Source organism: Elephantulus edwardii, unplaced genomic scaffold (assembly GCF_000299155.1).
Source record: "Elephantulus edwardii isolate Elephantulus edwardi_28Jun2011 unplaced genomic scaffold, EleEdw1.0 scaffold00043, whole genome shotgun sequence".
NCBI classification, from domain to species: Eukaryota; Metazoa; Chordata; class Mammalia; order Macroscelidea; family Macroscelididae; genus Elephantulus; species Elephantulus edwardii.
The window spans coordinates 12,363,503-12,379,262 of NW_006399793.1; the positions used below are offsets into that span (position 1 = coordinate 12,363,503).

Genomic DNA, 15,760 nt, shown 5'->3' on the forward strand with positions numbered 1-15,760 from the left:
AATTAAAAAAAAAAAAACACCAAAAAACTTTATGGGAGGAGACTGCTTATCTTATTTTCTCCAGAGTGGCTGGTGGATTCCATCCAGTGAGCATCCAGTTAGCAGCAGATCAGTGTGTTATGCCCTGTTATAGCCCACCAGGGCTCTATAACATTGTGATGTTGTTGTTATTGTTTTTAAGTGCCGTCGAGTCGCAGGCGACTCATAGCGACCCCATGAAGAAGAGTCCTCGACGCTTGGATGCCTTTCATCCTCTCTCCAGGTTCATGGGGTTTCCGGAGGCAAGCTATTATGGAAGTGGATGCCACTCCTAACTGAATAATAAAATTCTAACCTTTTGGATATAACTCAGAATATCTGTGTTCTTGGTTTTAAAAAGCATATTCTCAGCTTAAAAGTACATGGAAGAGATGAAATTCAATTTACTAAAGAGTTTGTGCCTTAGAAGTAGAAATGCATACTTTCTGTTAAGTTCTTTCTGAGAAGTTCTTTTCAGTAATTAAAAATGGTCTAGTACTCTGATGGCCTAGTGGCAAGGAACTGCGCGGGCCATCCCAAAGTTATGGATCTCAAACCTACCTGCTAGCAGCTCCTCAGGAGAAAGACAGGCAAACAACTCTCATGCAATTAAACAGCCTCTGAAAACCTGCTGCAGAGTCAGCTGTAAGTTGGTCCCTACTTGATGGCACATAACAATAACAACAACAGGAAAGCTTCAGTGTGTAGGTCTTTTAAAACTACACGTGACATACCATCATTGGGAAACTCAGTTAACTTACTTGTGAATCTTGTACAACCTGGACTAGTCTCTCATCCATAAATTATGGCTAATAAACCTCCTTCAGAGAGGTGAACTGAAACAGGAATACCTTGCTAAACTACTGATAAAATCTAAGAATATGCTCACCTAGTGCCTCATTCTTTGGGGCAATATAGGACTGAGTGGCAGTATAGTGGGTTTAAATTCTGGCTCCTTCCCTTACGATTTGCGTGATGTAAGGCAAGTTACTTGATATCTGTGCTTCAATTTTTCTCTTCAGTAATTGGCTAAAGAAAACAGAACCTATAGAATAATATTATTAGAAAGATTAAACAATTTTATATTTCAAAAGCACTTAAAACAATGTCTGGAATTTGGGAAGCAATATATTACATAGCTATTTATTGCTTCCAGGTGTAACTTGTAGATGTTGATAATGTAAAGGAGCATATGCCAATGTCAGAGTTTGTTCCAGTGAGACTTCAAAGGTCAATTCTATTTAGCTGGTATTAGAAGACAGCTGTCTATTTCCAGCATGGAATGAACTGTAAAAAAGAGCCAACCAGGGCTTGGCCAAGGAAATTCATCTGCTTTCCAGATCATCACAAAATGATTTCAATTTTTCTGCTTGAACTGTATTTCTAGACCACCACATCAAAAACATACTAAAAATTTAAATAGAGATGATTTGGGGATTGCCTGTTATTTTAATTTTTCCACGCCATATTTGTCCTTCATTAGTTTGAATAATCAAGAATTTATTAAAATTGAAGGCTTGCTGGAAGGCACATAAAAGAATAAGCAGTAAATAAGACAGAATAAAAATGAAATGCTCATGCAGTTCAACAGAGAAATGCAAAACAAAATATTGAAATACATGGAAAAATAGGAAGTAGTTTTAAGGATAAGAGGTACTACTGAATACTTGATTTTTATTTTGCTTAGGTACTTGATAAAAAAAGAAACTAATAGAAAGTGAAAGAAAACACTTATGGGAAGAAAAATGGTACCCAAATGTTTCTCACCTGTAAACCAGAGATATTAGAACCTAATAATCTAATAAGATTGTTTTGAGAATTAAATAAGGCAACGAGTACAAATCGTACACATTACAAATTGCTTAGGATAGTGTCTGGTGCATGCAAACCACCATGTAAGGGTTAGTGATGGCTGTGATCAGGGATGAAGATGATGCTGTTATGTCCTCGTTTGCAAGGTATTTATAATACTAGTTGTATTTATAAAGTTCATCCTCTAAGATTGTGTTATGAAATGTTTCAAAGTGTTTTGCTCCAACTGTGTCTTAGGTTCTTATGGCTTATTGATTATATGGTTTCCATAATGACATAGTGACAAGGTTCAAGAAAGTGAGAGAAGACTCATTTTCCTAACAATCAGATGTGAAGGTATCTGTTCTGTTTCAGAATCCATTATTAAATATTTGAGAAAATTAAACTGTCACAAAATGTTACAGTTTGTTAATACACTGGTAACTTACATACCTATGTTGAGTTGTTTCAACTTAGAGGACAGAGTTGACCCTGTGGGCTAGAGTAGGATAATGACTAAGAAACACTGAGGAAGAATGGATGACTTTGAAATGATGACAAAAAAGAGGAAATATGGTATGGACTGCCAAGAGAACAAATAAATCTGTCTTGAGGAATTGCAGCATACTCCTTAGGGGCAAAGATGGTGAAGACTTAATTTTCCTTACTTTGTTATAAAGAGGTGACATCCCTTGGAGAATTAGCATTATTTGTATGAAACAGTCTAGCATAAGAGGTGTATAGCAAAATGCACTGGGGAAATTGGGAGGGCCGAGGAAATGATGCATCAATAAATGAATATTTAAAAAAATTTTAAATTGTGATTTTAACAAAAGTTTACAGAAAAGTTGGATTTCCATTCATTCATTGTTGCACATTTTCCACCCTACTCCGCAGTTCGCTTTTATCTTTTAAAAATGTATTGATTGTTGTACAATTTCCTCCCTCTCTGCCAAGCCCAGTCTACTTTGCTATGTACTGTCGTCATGCAAACAATGTCTAATCATACATTCCTTTTAAACAGTTCTTTCCCTCATCTGTTCCAAAGGAGTGCGCACTATTTACCTTTTCCAGCCTAGCTTCTCCCAACCCCCAAAGTCAGTCCTGTTTTATAAGTGGCATTATGTAGTATTTGCCCTTTTGTGACTGAGATATTTTATTCTGCACAATGTCTGCCAGTATCACCCATTTTGTGTACTATTTTATGAGCTCCTTGTTTTTCAGTGCTGTAAAGTATTCCAATGTGTGAATATACCACAGCTTCTCTATCCATGCATTTATTGATAGGCACTTGGGTTGCTTCCATCTCTCTGCTATTTTGAATAATGCAGCAATAAACATGGGTGAACATATATGTGCTTGGGTCACAGTTCTGGTTTCTTTAGGGTATATTCCAGTAGTGCAACTGTGGGTCAAATGATATTTCTTTTTCCAACGTTTTGCAAAAGTGCCATACAGCAAAACTGGTTGCACCATTTTACACTCCCACCAACAGTGTTAGGGGTTCCAATTTCTCAACAACCTTGTCAGCATTTGTTGTTTGCTGCTCTGTTGAACTTTGCTACTCTTAGTAGGGTGAGATGATATCTCCTAGTTGTTTTGATTTGCATCTCTCTTAGAGATAGTGATTTTGAACATTTCTTCATGTGTTTATTCACCATCTGAATGTCTTCTTCGGTGCAGTGTCTGTTCATATTCTGTGCCCATTTTGTGATTGGGTTGTTTACCTTTATCTTTAGGTATTAGAGTATTCTATAAATTCTAGATATAAGTCCTTTATCTGACATGTCATTACCAAATATTTTTTCCCAGTCTGTGGCTTCCCTTTTGACCCTGTTGGAGAAGTTTTTTTATGTGCATAGGGATTTGATTTTTAGAAGGTCCCATTCATCCTATTTTATCTTTTCCTGGTTGTAGATTTTTCAGGATACTTGGAAGACTGTTTATGTTGTGGAATAGGACTTCTAGAGTTCTTCCACACTTTTCTCTGATGAAGTTTATAGTCCTTGGTTTTAGTCCTAAGTGCTTGATCCACTTTGAGTTGGTTTTTATGCATGGAATGAGGCACGGGTGAGGGATAGGAAGGAAAATGTGCAACAATGAACAAATGAAAATCCAACCTTTATGTAAACTTTTGTTGAAATCATAAGAAAAAAAGGACAGTGTTAATAAAGAAGAGGAAGATGCTCAAAAGATAGACACGGTCACTGACACAATGGGCTTAATTAAGCACAGGTGAGATCATAAGGATGGTGCAGATTGGGCAGGTTTTCATTCTATTACACACAAGTCTTTCTGAGTTGTTAGATGTTGGAGGTGACTCAATGGCACTTAACAGTAACAACACAGGACAGAACAGAACTACATCTTATGCTTTCCAAAGGTATAATTTTACAGAAGCAAAATGCTACATTTCTCTGATAGGGAGTGCTGATGGGTTCACAGTGCCAACATTTTGGTTAGTAGCTGAGTGCTTAATCGCAGCACAATGATTAATTTGGATAGTTGTTGTTATGTTCCATCAAGTCACCTATGACTCAGAGCAACACTATATGCAATAGTTCTGAACTCTGCACTATCCTGAGCCAATATCACTGTTTCCAACACTGTGTCAATCCATTTCATCCAGGGTCTTCCTTTCGTGCTCACTCTCTCTCTCCAGCAATCTAAGAATGATGTTCTTCTCCAGACAAAGGTCTTTCCTGGCCACATGCCCAAAGTATGTGTGATGGAGCTTCAAACTCTTTCCCTCCAAGGAGCAGACTGGTTTCACCCTCAGAAGGAAAAACCTGTTTGTTTTCTTGGCAGTCTATGGTATGTTCAATACTCTTCTCCAGCACGACAACTCAAAGGCATCAATTCTTCTGTCATATTTGGTTATCATGCAGCTCTATGATGCATAGCAAATACTTGCAAAGACTAAGGCATTAATTAGGCACACCTTAGTCTCCGGACTGCTATTCTTGCTCTTTAGTACTTTGGAGAGGTCAGTGACAACAACTTTCCCCAGAGCAATTCATCTGTTGAATTCCTGACTTGCTAGTGCCAAGAGTGTGGACTGTACATCAGAGTAAATTGAAATGGTTAACAACCTCAATCTCTTTTGCATATATTATGGTGTTTCCAATTGGCCAAGTGGTGAAAATCTTTGTCTTCTGGATGTTTAGTTTCAATCTATATTGAAGATTACTGTCTTTCCTCTTCTACAGCAAATGCTTCATGTCCTCCTTAGCTTTGACAAGCAAGGATGTGCCATCTGAATAATATAGGTTGTTGATGAGTCTGCCTCCAATTCTGATGCCACATTCTTCCTCATAAAGTCTAGCTTTCCAAATGATCTGTTCTGCATGTTGTTACTGCTGTTAAGTGCCGCTGAGTTGCATGTGACCCATAACGACCCTATGTACAACAGCTCTGAGCCCTGCCCTGTCCTGAGCCAGTCTCACTAATTGCAACATACCAACCCACATTGCCCCAGTTACTGTATCAATCCATCGCATCCAGGGTCTTCCTCTCCTGTTCTGTTCCTTCACCTTTCCAAGCATGATTTTCTTCTCCAATGATCAGTCTTTTCTGGCCATGTATCCAAAGTAAACTAGATGGAATTTCAAAATCCTATCCTGCAGGGGACAACTTGATTTCACCTTCTCCAAGACAGATCTATTTGTTTTCTAGGCAGTCCACACAGATTGAAAAGGTATGGAGACAGGATGCATCCCTGACACATTCATTTCTTCATTCTGAACCATGCAGTGTTTCCTTGCTCTGTTTTAAGGACTGCTTCCTGGTCCAACTATAGGTTTCACATGAGCACAATCAAGTGGTCTTTGATTCCTATTCTTCTCAAGGTTATTGATAATTTGTTGTGATCCACACAGTCAAATGACTTTGCATAGTCAATGAAACACAGGTAAATATTTCTCTGATATTTTCTGCTTTCATCCAAGATTCATCTGACATTGGCGGTAATGTCACTGGTGCATTGCTCTCTTCTAAACCTGGCCTGTATTTCTAGTAGTGCTCTGTGTATGTACTGTTCCAGTTGTTTTTGGATATTCTTCAGTAGGATTTTGCTTATGTGTGATATTATTGCTATTGTTTGATAATTTCCACAGGGTATTGGGCTACCTTTTTTTTTGGAATGGGAATAAATATGGATCTTGGCCAGTAGTTGTCCTCCAGCTTTCTTGGCACAACGTGGTGAGCATGTCCAGGACAGCATTTGTCTGTTGAAATATGCCATTTGTTATTCCTTCAATTCCTGGGGACTTGTTTTTGCCAGTTCCTTCAGAACAGCTTGAACTTCCTCCTTCATTACCATTGCCTCTTCATCATAAGTTGTTTCATGAAAGTCTTCTGTGTCAGTCAATTCTTTTTGGTGCAGTGACTCTGTATACGCCTATGTTTTTAATGTTTCATTGATCATTCAATATTCTGCCTGTTGTTGTTGTTGTTAGGTGCTGTCAAATTGAGCACAACTCATAGTGACCCTGTGATCAAAAGATCTGAACCGTGTTCTATCCTGTGCCATGCTCACACTTTCTGACACAGAAGAGCCCTTACAGCAATCACCTTAACAATTCACTTGGCTGAGGGTCTTCTGCTTTGCCCACTCTCCACCCTTCCCAACATGTCCTTTTCCAAGAAACAGTACATCCTAGCAATATGTTCAAAGTATGTTCAAAGAGGGGAAGCGCCTTCATTCTTAACTCCCACTGTACCCTCTCCAAAACTTATCTGTGTACTCTCTTCGCTGTCCATGGATGTTCAAGTGCTCTTCTCCAACACTACAGCTCAAAGGCGTCAATTGTTTTTCTGTCATCCTTATTCACTGTCCAGCTCTCAGATGCACAGCATCTTTAAATACTACAACTCAAGGCTTGAATTTGTTCTTCACTTCCTTCAGTTTTAGAAATGCCGAGCAAGTCACTCCTTTGGCTTTTCTGACTTCAGCTCTTTGCACATTTATTTTTAATACTTTGTTTTTTCCTGTGCTGTCCTTTGAAATCTTCTGTTTAACTCTTCAACTTCTTGCTTTCTTCCCTTTGCTTTGGCTCCTCAGCACTCCAGTCAATATTCAGAGTCTCTGCTCACATCCAATGTACATAGGGAGGCAAAACTAAAAAACTGGGGTTCCGTAAAAGACATAGTAACCATCATTAAACTATTAACGGTAGAAGGACTAGGACATTTAGGACAACAAAGGAAATAGTGATATAGCACCATTTATATAGATGCACTGTATTGAGGAAACTGGCTCAAAGGAACTACTTTAAAGCCCCAACAGCAAGATAGTCAGTTTAAAGAACAATGCGTAAGTACTTGAAAATGTAATATTTTCAACTAGTTCATATGCATGAGAAAAATGGTGCATCATGCACTGTCAAATCAATCACCACTCATAGGAACCCCATGAATAAGAGATCTCAAATTTGCCTTTTCCTGCTCCATCCTCTGGAGGTCAACCATGTTCAAGTCTATAGCTGCAGATGCAGCAGTTACTGGTCCAAACCATCTCATGAATGATCTTCTCTTTCTCTGACGCTCCACCTTTCTGGCATATGTCTTTCTCCATGGACTTCCCCCCCTCTCAATAACATGCCCAAAGTATTTAATACAAAGTTTAATCATCCTTGCCTTTAAGGAGAACCTTGGCTGCACTTCCTCTCACAGACTTGTTTGTTCTTTTGGCAATTCATGGAATATTCATTCATTACTCTTTTCTAAGTAATAGTGCCAAGTCATTGACTATTCTTCTGCTGTCCTTTTCCATAATACAACAGACACATAGGAAGCAATTTAAAGTACCCTGGCTTGGAGAGGGTATATTTTTGTATTTAAACTGACATTGTTGCACTTGAGCACAATGGAGAGGTCTTTGACAGTAGATTTTCCCAGCATAACATATCTTTTGATTGCTTTACTCTTATAACCATGCATGCTGACTCTGGATCTCAGTAAGGTGAAATCATTAACAACTTAAATATTTTATCCAACTATAATAATATTGTTCATTTGTCTAGTGGTGAGAACTTTGCTTTCTTGATGTTGAGATACAATATACAATGAAAATGAAGTGCAAATTTGGAAACAAAGAAGGGATGGTAGTTGGTAAATATGACATTGGTGACAAATAAAAGGTGACAACAATGAAGGAATTTTGAAGTTATTTTTTTTCACTGAAAATATCTTTTTTAAAAACCATAAATGGTGACTATACACATGAGTAACACTGGCTGAATCTATACAGGAATCAGATTGATTATATCTGTGGAAAGAGTCAATGGAAAAACTCAATAGTTTCTTGAAACTTGGTTGTCAAAACAAGGTCAGGGGCTTACTATGGAACAGATCGTCATTTGCAAATTAAAATGGATGGTGAAGAAAATGTAAAAAGTCCATGAGAACCTAAATATGAAATCCCACCAAACTTGATTCTAAGGACCACTTTGGTTATATGTATTTATATGTTGTTCTCTGGCAATCCATTGTAAACATTCCATATTTTTCACAAACACTACATTTGAATACATCAAATTTTATTTAGTCATCTTCATTCATTAGCCATGTCTTCACTTTCTGCAAAGTTGGGACACCTGCATAAAATAGGTTGATGTTGAATCTTTCTCCAATCTTGATTCCACATTCTTCTTTATATAGTCTGACTTCTTGAATTACTTGCTCAGTATAAATCAAACAGGTATGTAGAGTGGTTACAAATCTGAAACATAGCTCTTCTGATTTTAAACCATGCAGTATTCCCTTTTTCTTGTCAGACAATTGCTTTTTTTCATCCAGGTATAGGTCTCACATATGCACAATTACGTATTTTAGGCCTACCATTCTTCTTAATGTTAGCCATGGTTTATGATCCACAGAGTCAAATGACCTTGTACAATCAGTGAAGCAGAAGTAAACACCTTTCTGGTATTCTCTGTTTCCAGAAAAGATCCATCTGACTGCAGCAATGATATCCGTCTTCTATGGCCTCTTTGGAATCCAACTTGAAACTCTGGAAGTTCCTTGTTTATTTACTGTTCCAGATTTTTAAAATAATCTTCAGCAAGATTTTCCTTTCATATGAAAATTTGCACATTTAAAATTTACACATCCTGTGGGGTCTCTTCTGTCAATGTTGTGTCTTTTTCTCCATAAATATTCAAACCGTATGCTGAACAAATTATTCGAGAAGCTGGACTCTATGAATAAAAATCTAGCATTAGGATTGGTGGAAGAGGCATCAACAACCATCATTAATCAGATGACACAATCCTGCTTGCTGACATTTAGGAGGACTTAAAGCACTTGCTACAGAAGATTAAACATTGCAGCTCTCAAAATGGATTGCATCGCAATACCCAAAAATTCTTACCCCTGCACCAGTAGACAATGTCATGATAGATGATGGAGAAAAGATTGTAATTGCCAAAGACTTTATCTAACTTGGTACCATAATCAACACCTTTGGTAAAAGCAGTCAATAGACAGAAGACATATCATACTGGGAAAGTCTTTAGGCAGAAACTTTCCCAAATTATTGAGAAAAATTATTTCAGTCAATTCTTTTTGGTATAGTGACTTTGTGTACTCCTTCAATCTTCTTTAGGCACTTCCTAGGTCATTTAACATTCTGCCCACAGCATTCTCAAGTATCGCAATTTGAGGCTTGAATTTGCTTGAGAAATGCTGAGTGAGTTCTTCCCTTTAGGTTTTCCAACTCTTTGCACATTTCATTGCAATACTTTGTCTTCCCATACTGTCCTTTGAAATCTTTTCAGCTCTTTAATATCTTGGTTTGTCCCCTTTGCTCTGGCTTCTTGGAGCTGGATGCAAAATTCAGAGTCTCTTCTGACATCCATTTTGGCCTTTTCTTCTCCATCTTTTTAATGACCTTTTGCATTCTTCATGGATTATATTCTTGATATCCCCCCACAGCTTATCTCATCTTCGCACATTAGTATTCAAACTCAAACCTGTTTTTAAGATGCTCTTTAATTGAGGAGGGATAGACTCAAGGTCAAACTTTGGTTCTTGTGGATTTGATTTGAGACTAAGGTGCAACTGATTCAGGTCATGGTCTTTGTAATTAATTTGCTATGCACAAGAAAGCTGGACAATGACTAAGAAGAATGACTAGAAGAAGAATCGAAGACTTTTTGTTGTGGTGCTGGAGAAGAGTATTGAATGCACCATGGACTGCTAGGAGAACAAACAGGTTGCTCTTTGGATACAAAGATTCTGAAACTTCAACTGAAATACTTTGGTCATGTTGTAAGGAGGGATCAGTCTTTGGAGAGGGATGTCATGCTTGGAAGGGCGGAGGGGACAGTACAAGAAAGGAAGACCCTTGATGAGATGGATTGACTCCATCGCTGGGGTAATGGGGTGGTGTGTCAAAGAAAATAGGGTTGTCTCAAGATAGTGCAGGGTTCAGAACTGTTATATAAAATCATTATGAGTTACAAGTGACTTGATGGCATACAACAAGAACAAAAATTATTTCAGTTTGAGAACAAAGATGTACCTGATTTAAGGCATGTCTTTTCATTCATTTGCGATGCATTTGAGAGCTAGACAATGACTAAGGAAGACTGAGGCCTTTAAACTGTGGTGTTGGAGAAGAGTGCTGAAGACCCCATTTACTGCCAAAAGAACAAACACATGAGACAGTGAAGCCACAGTGCACCTTTGAGGCAAAGATGATAAAGTTTCATCTCACATACTTTGGGCATGTTGCTAGGAGAGTCTATTCCTTGAAGAGGGACATCATGGACAACTCGATGGATTGACACAGTGATTGCAGCTCAGGGATGAGTATGTCACAATAAGAGTGACTATAGGTCATACTCGACTCAATGGCACTTAATAGCAACAACAAAACAACCAATCAGTTAGCTTGTGTTCCATTTTTCTTGGCATAAATTAATGAGCACATTCAGGCTTGGATCTTTTTGTTGAAACATCTCAATTTGTATTTTCTCAATTCCTGGAGGCTTAGGTGTTGTCGATGCCTTCAATGGAGCTTGAATTTCTTACTTCATTACTGTTGGCTAATGATCATGTGCTACTTTAAACTATTTTTGGTACTTGAATACACAGTGTCTCTGTGTATTATTTCCATTTTCCTTTGATGCTTGCTGCATCATTTAAGGTTTTGTCCCAGGAATCCCTAATATTTAAGAGATGGCAAGTGTGTTCTTCCCATTTGTTTTTTTAACTTCAGCTCATTGCACATTTTGGTATAATATTTTCCTTTGTCTTTTTGAGTTGCCCTTTGAGATCTTCTGTTCAACTCTTTTATTTCAGCATTTATTCCCTTTATTTTGGCCTCTTTCAAGTTTAGTGAAAGGTTCAGAGCATTTGCTGACATCTATTTTGACCTTTCCTTTTAATCTTTTCTTTGAAATACCTTTTGCTTTCTTCATGAATGATGTTCCTGATGTTATCCAAGAACTCATCTGATTTTCAGATATTCATATTCAAGGTATCAAAATTTTCTTGAGATTGATTAATTTCAGTTTTAACAGACTCAAGCTATATTTTGGTTCTCGTGGAATTCTTTAATTTTCTTCACCTTCAATTTAACTGTGCACATAAATAATTGAAGGTTTGTTCCATAATCAGCCCCCGCCCCTTTTTTGATAGCTGATACTGAGTCCTGTCAGTTCATTAGTTAAGGTCCATGTGTATAACAACAATTTGGTTTTTCTTTAGATAGTATTTTGAATGACTAAATCATTGTACAAAATTCTATCATTAGATTTCCATCCTGATTTCTGTCACCATATCCATCTTTTCCAATTAAAAATCTCACCTTTGTTTTCAACTTTTCAATTCTAGTCCTCAATTATTAATGCATTTTAATATTATGTTTAATCAATTTCAAACTGCAAAGATTATTAGAAATTCCTAGCTTCTTCACTTTTGACTTTAGTGTTTGCTGTATATATTTGATTAAGAGTTGTATTAACTGGTCTTTCTTGAATAAGTATGGATAATATCCTACCACCTACAGCACTTTACTTCAGGATAGTTCTTGAAAAGTTCTGTATAAACAATGAATGTGACACCTTTCCTCTATAATTAGTTATTTTCAGCATCATATGATTGTCTGACTAAAAATCGACAACAGCAATCCTTTTTAGCTTACTATTGCCTTTGTCGAGCTTTATGCATTTCCATTTTGACTTCAAACTTCCAACTTGCCTAGATTCAGTCTTCATGCATCCTACGTTCCGGTTTTTACTGGATGTATGTAGCTGCCCCCTCCCAATTTTCTGAGTCGTTTCTAACCTGAGAGGCTCATGGAAACCTTAAATAAACCCTCAATGTATTCAATAGGACTGAGATAAACAAAATATCTATAGTATATAAATCTTATTTATTTAGTCATGAAAAACTTACTGGAATTGGAATGAGAGGTTTGGCTACTTCTCTTGAGTAAAGGTTTAACTATTAACTAGATTAAATTTCTATATTTACTTATAAAATTCTGCTAACAATCCTTTCCAAGAGCTTGTGTGTCACAACTGTTAAGTGCTAGGATGTTAACCAAAAGATAAGAAATTTAAACCCAAGTTGATTTCCAGGAGAAAAAAGTGGCAGTCTGCTTCAGTAAGATTTCAGTCTTGGAAATCCTACTCTGTTCTCTATAGGGTCATCATGACTTTTAATTGACTTGATGGCAAAGAATTGGCTAACTTGGGTAATAATAGTTCCTAGTATCTAAAACTTGGAAGCAGGAGTGGCATACACTTCCTAAATAACATGCCTCTGGAAACTCTATGGACTTTTAATAAATGTCAATAGTTGTAGAGGAGCTTCAGGCCTTTTGTTCGTAGGGTGGTTATGAGTCGTGCTCAACTCAAAGGCAAACAATAACAACAACAACAGTATCTAAAATTAAGGCCAAACTAAATACACTTCCTTCATACTTAGGGATATTAAATGTATTTTTTATCTTAAATAATAAACTTTATATTCTTTTCATATTTTTTCTTATCTTGTGACTTTATATGAGTAGAGGATCCTACTTTTCTCACTCCAACCCAATACAAAACCATCAGAGATCTAATTCTGAAATCTTATTTATAAACAAATCTAGGAGTCTACAGAGTCCCATGAATAGGAGCCAACTGAAGGGTATACAATAATAACAATTTTTAGAGAAGTTGTTCAAATGGAACAAGATAATACTGCATAGTTTAAAATCAGGAAAAGTATGCGGCAATGTTGTACCCCTTCTTCATACCTCCTTAATCTGTATGCTACACAAATAATTTGTAAAGCTGGACTCTATCAAGAAGAATGTGGCATCAGGTATGAAGGAAGACTCATGAACAACCTGCATTATAAAACTGATACAACTTTACTTGCTAAAGGGTAGGTGGATTTGAAATGCTTAAACAGAAGATCAAAGAATATAGCCTTCAATATGGATTGCATGTCACTATCAAGAAGAAAAAAAATCCTAACCACTGATCCAATATGTAGCATAATTACAAATGGAGAAAATATTGAAAATGTCAACAACTTTATTTTATTTGGATCCACAGTCAACACCCTTGGTTCCAGCATGAAGGAGATCAGGAGATATACTGCTCTGGGCATTTACCCTGTCATAGACTCCTTCAAGTTACCAAGGAACAGTGGTATCAGTTTGAAGACTAAGGTGCATGTGATTTAGGCTATGGTCTTTTCAATCACTTGTTAAGCAGCTAAGAGGTGGACAATGAATAAGGATAATATAAGAATTGATACCTTTGAGTTGCTGTGTGTTGGAGAAGATTACTGGACTAGTAAAAAAAATAAAGAGATACATCCTACAAAAAGTGCAGTGAGAATGCTCCTTCGAGGCAAGATGTTGAACTTTTATCTCACATACTATGGGCATTTTGATAGGAGAGGCTATTCCTTGGAAAGGAACACCAGGCTTGGAAAAGCAGAGGGCCAGCAAAAGAGAGAGAGGAAGACTCTCATCCAGATGTATTGACACACTGCCTGTACCAATGGATTCAAGTGTGTCAGAGATGATGAGGATGGCATAGGGTAGGTCACGATTCACATCTGTTGTTCATAGGCTCACTATGTGTAGGACTCAACTCGAGGGCACCTAACAATAACAATATAGTCAGAGGGTCAAGAAACTGTGTTCTAAACTTTTGAAACAGACAAATATGCATGTCCATGGATGCATCTGTTTGCTGAACCATCTCAACTGATAGTCTATCAATTCTCAGAGCCTAATTTTTTGCCAATACTTTTAGTGCAGCACGCAGTTCTGGATACTGATGATATCCTTCCTGAATGGGTTCAGTGCATACCAATTCTTTATTGACAGAAGGAATCTTTGTAGTCTTCTCATTTTTTAAAACTATTTTTTATTGTGATTTTAACAAAATTTTAAAGAAAAATTGGATTTCTATTCATTCACTGTTGCACATTAAATCCCTACCATCAACCACTTCACTTTCTTGGGCTGTACAAGGAGGAATATGGCATCAGGATTGGTAGAAGAGTCATCAACAACCTACGTTATGTGGATGACACACCCTGCTTGCTGAAACTGAGGAGGACCTGAAGCATTTGCTGCAGAAGGTCAAGGACTGCAGTCTTCAATATGGGTTGAGGCTCAATGTCAGGAAAACAAAGCTTCTCACCACTGGGCCAATTAGCAGTATCAGTATGGATGGTGAGGAGATTGAGATAGTTAACAGTTTTAGTTTGCTTGGTTCCACAGTGAACACTCTTGGCAGCAGCATCCAGGAAATCAAGAGACGAATTGCATTGGGAAAGTCAGCTGTGAGGTACCTCTCAAGAATACTGAAGAGCAATGACGTCAGGATGGAGACTAAGGTGCATGCGATCAAGGCTATAGTCTTCGCAATTACGGGCTATGCATAGGAGAGTTGGACAGTGAATAGGGGTGGTAGAAGGAGAATTGATGTCCTTGAGCTGTGGTGCTGGACGAGAGTGTTGAATATAGCATGGACTGCTAGGAGAACAAACAGGTTTGTCCTAGAGAAGGTGAAGCTGGAATGCTCCTTGGAGTCAAGGATTCTGAAGCTTCATCTGACATACTTTGGGCATGTTGCAAGGAGGGACTGGTCCTTGGAGAGGGACATCATGTTTGGAGAGTGGAGGGATGGCTCAGGAGAGGAAGACCCTCGATGAGATGGATCAATTCTGTGAGTGGAGTGGTGGGAATGAGTGTGTTTGAGACGGCGAGGCTGGCACAGGACAGAACAGCATTTAGGACTCTTGTACATAGGGTCACTATGAGTCATAAGTGACTCAACGGCACATGACAACAACTGTTGCAGAGTGTCCCACCTCCCAAGTTCACTTTGCTATGCACCTCTTATTCTGGACTGCTATCATGAAAATAATGCATAATCATATATTTCTTCTAAATAATTTTTTCCTTAATCTGTTCCAATGCCATGTTCATTATTCATCTCCTATTTTCTTAGCTTCCACCTAACCCCCAAGGACAGTCCTGTTTTATAACAGTGGCACTATACAGTATTTGTCCTTTTGTGACTGAGATATTTCACTCAGCATAGTCTGTTCCAGGGTCACCCATTTTGTGTAGTATTTTATGAGCTCCTTGTTTTTCAGTGTTACGTAGTATTCCATTGTGTGAATATATGATAGCTTCTTCATCCGTTTACTTGTTGATGGGCATGTGGTTGCTTCCATCTCTTTCCTACTGTGAACAATGCAGCCATTAACATGGCTATGCATGAATCTGTTTGGGTGGAAGTTCTAGTTTCTTTAGGGTATATTCCCAGTAGTGCAATTGCTGAGTCAAATGGTATTTTTATTTCCAACGTTTTAAGAAAGTGACATACTGTCTACCATAGGGGTTGTACCATTTTACACTTCCACCAACAGTGAGTAAGGGTTCCAATTTCACCACAATCTCACCAGCATTTGTTGTTTATTGCTC

The 15,760-nt window shown here is 37.7% G+C and overlaps 1 protein-coding gene across 3 annotated transcripts in view; it reads right to left on the bottom strand.

Moving 5' to 3' along the window:
- Nucleotides 1–15,760, bottom strand: part of FAM172A (family with sequence similarity 172, member A) — a 651,833-nt gene that overhangs the window by 256,642 nt on the left and 379,431 nt on the right. The gene's annotated exons all lie outside the window — the stretch shown is intronic.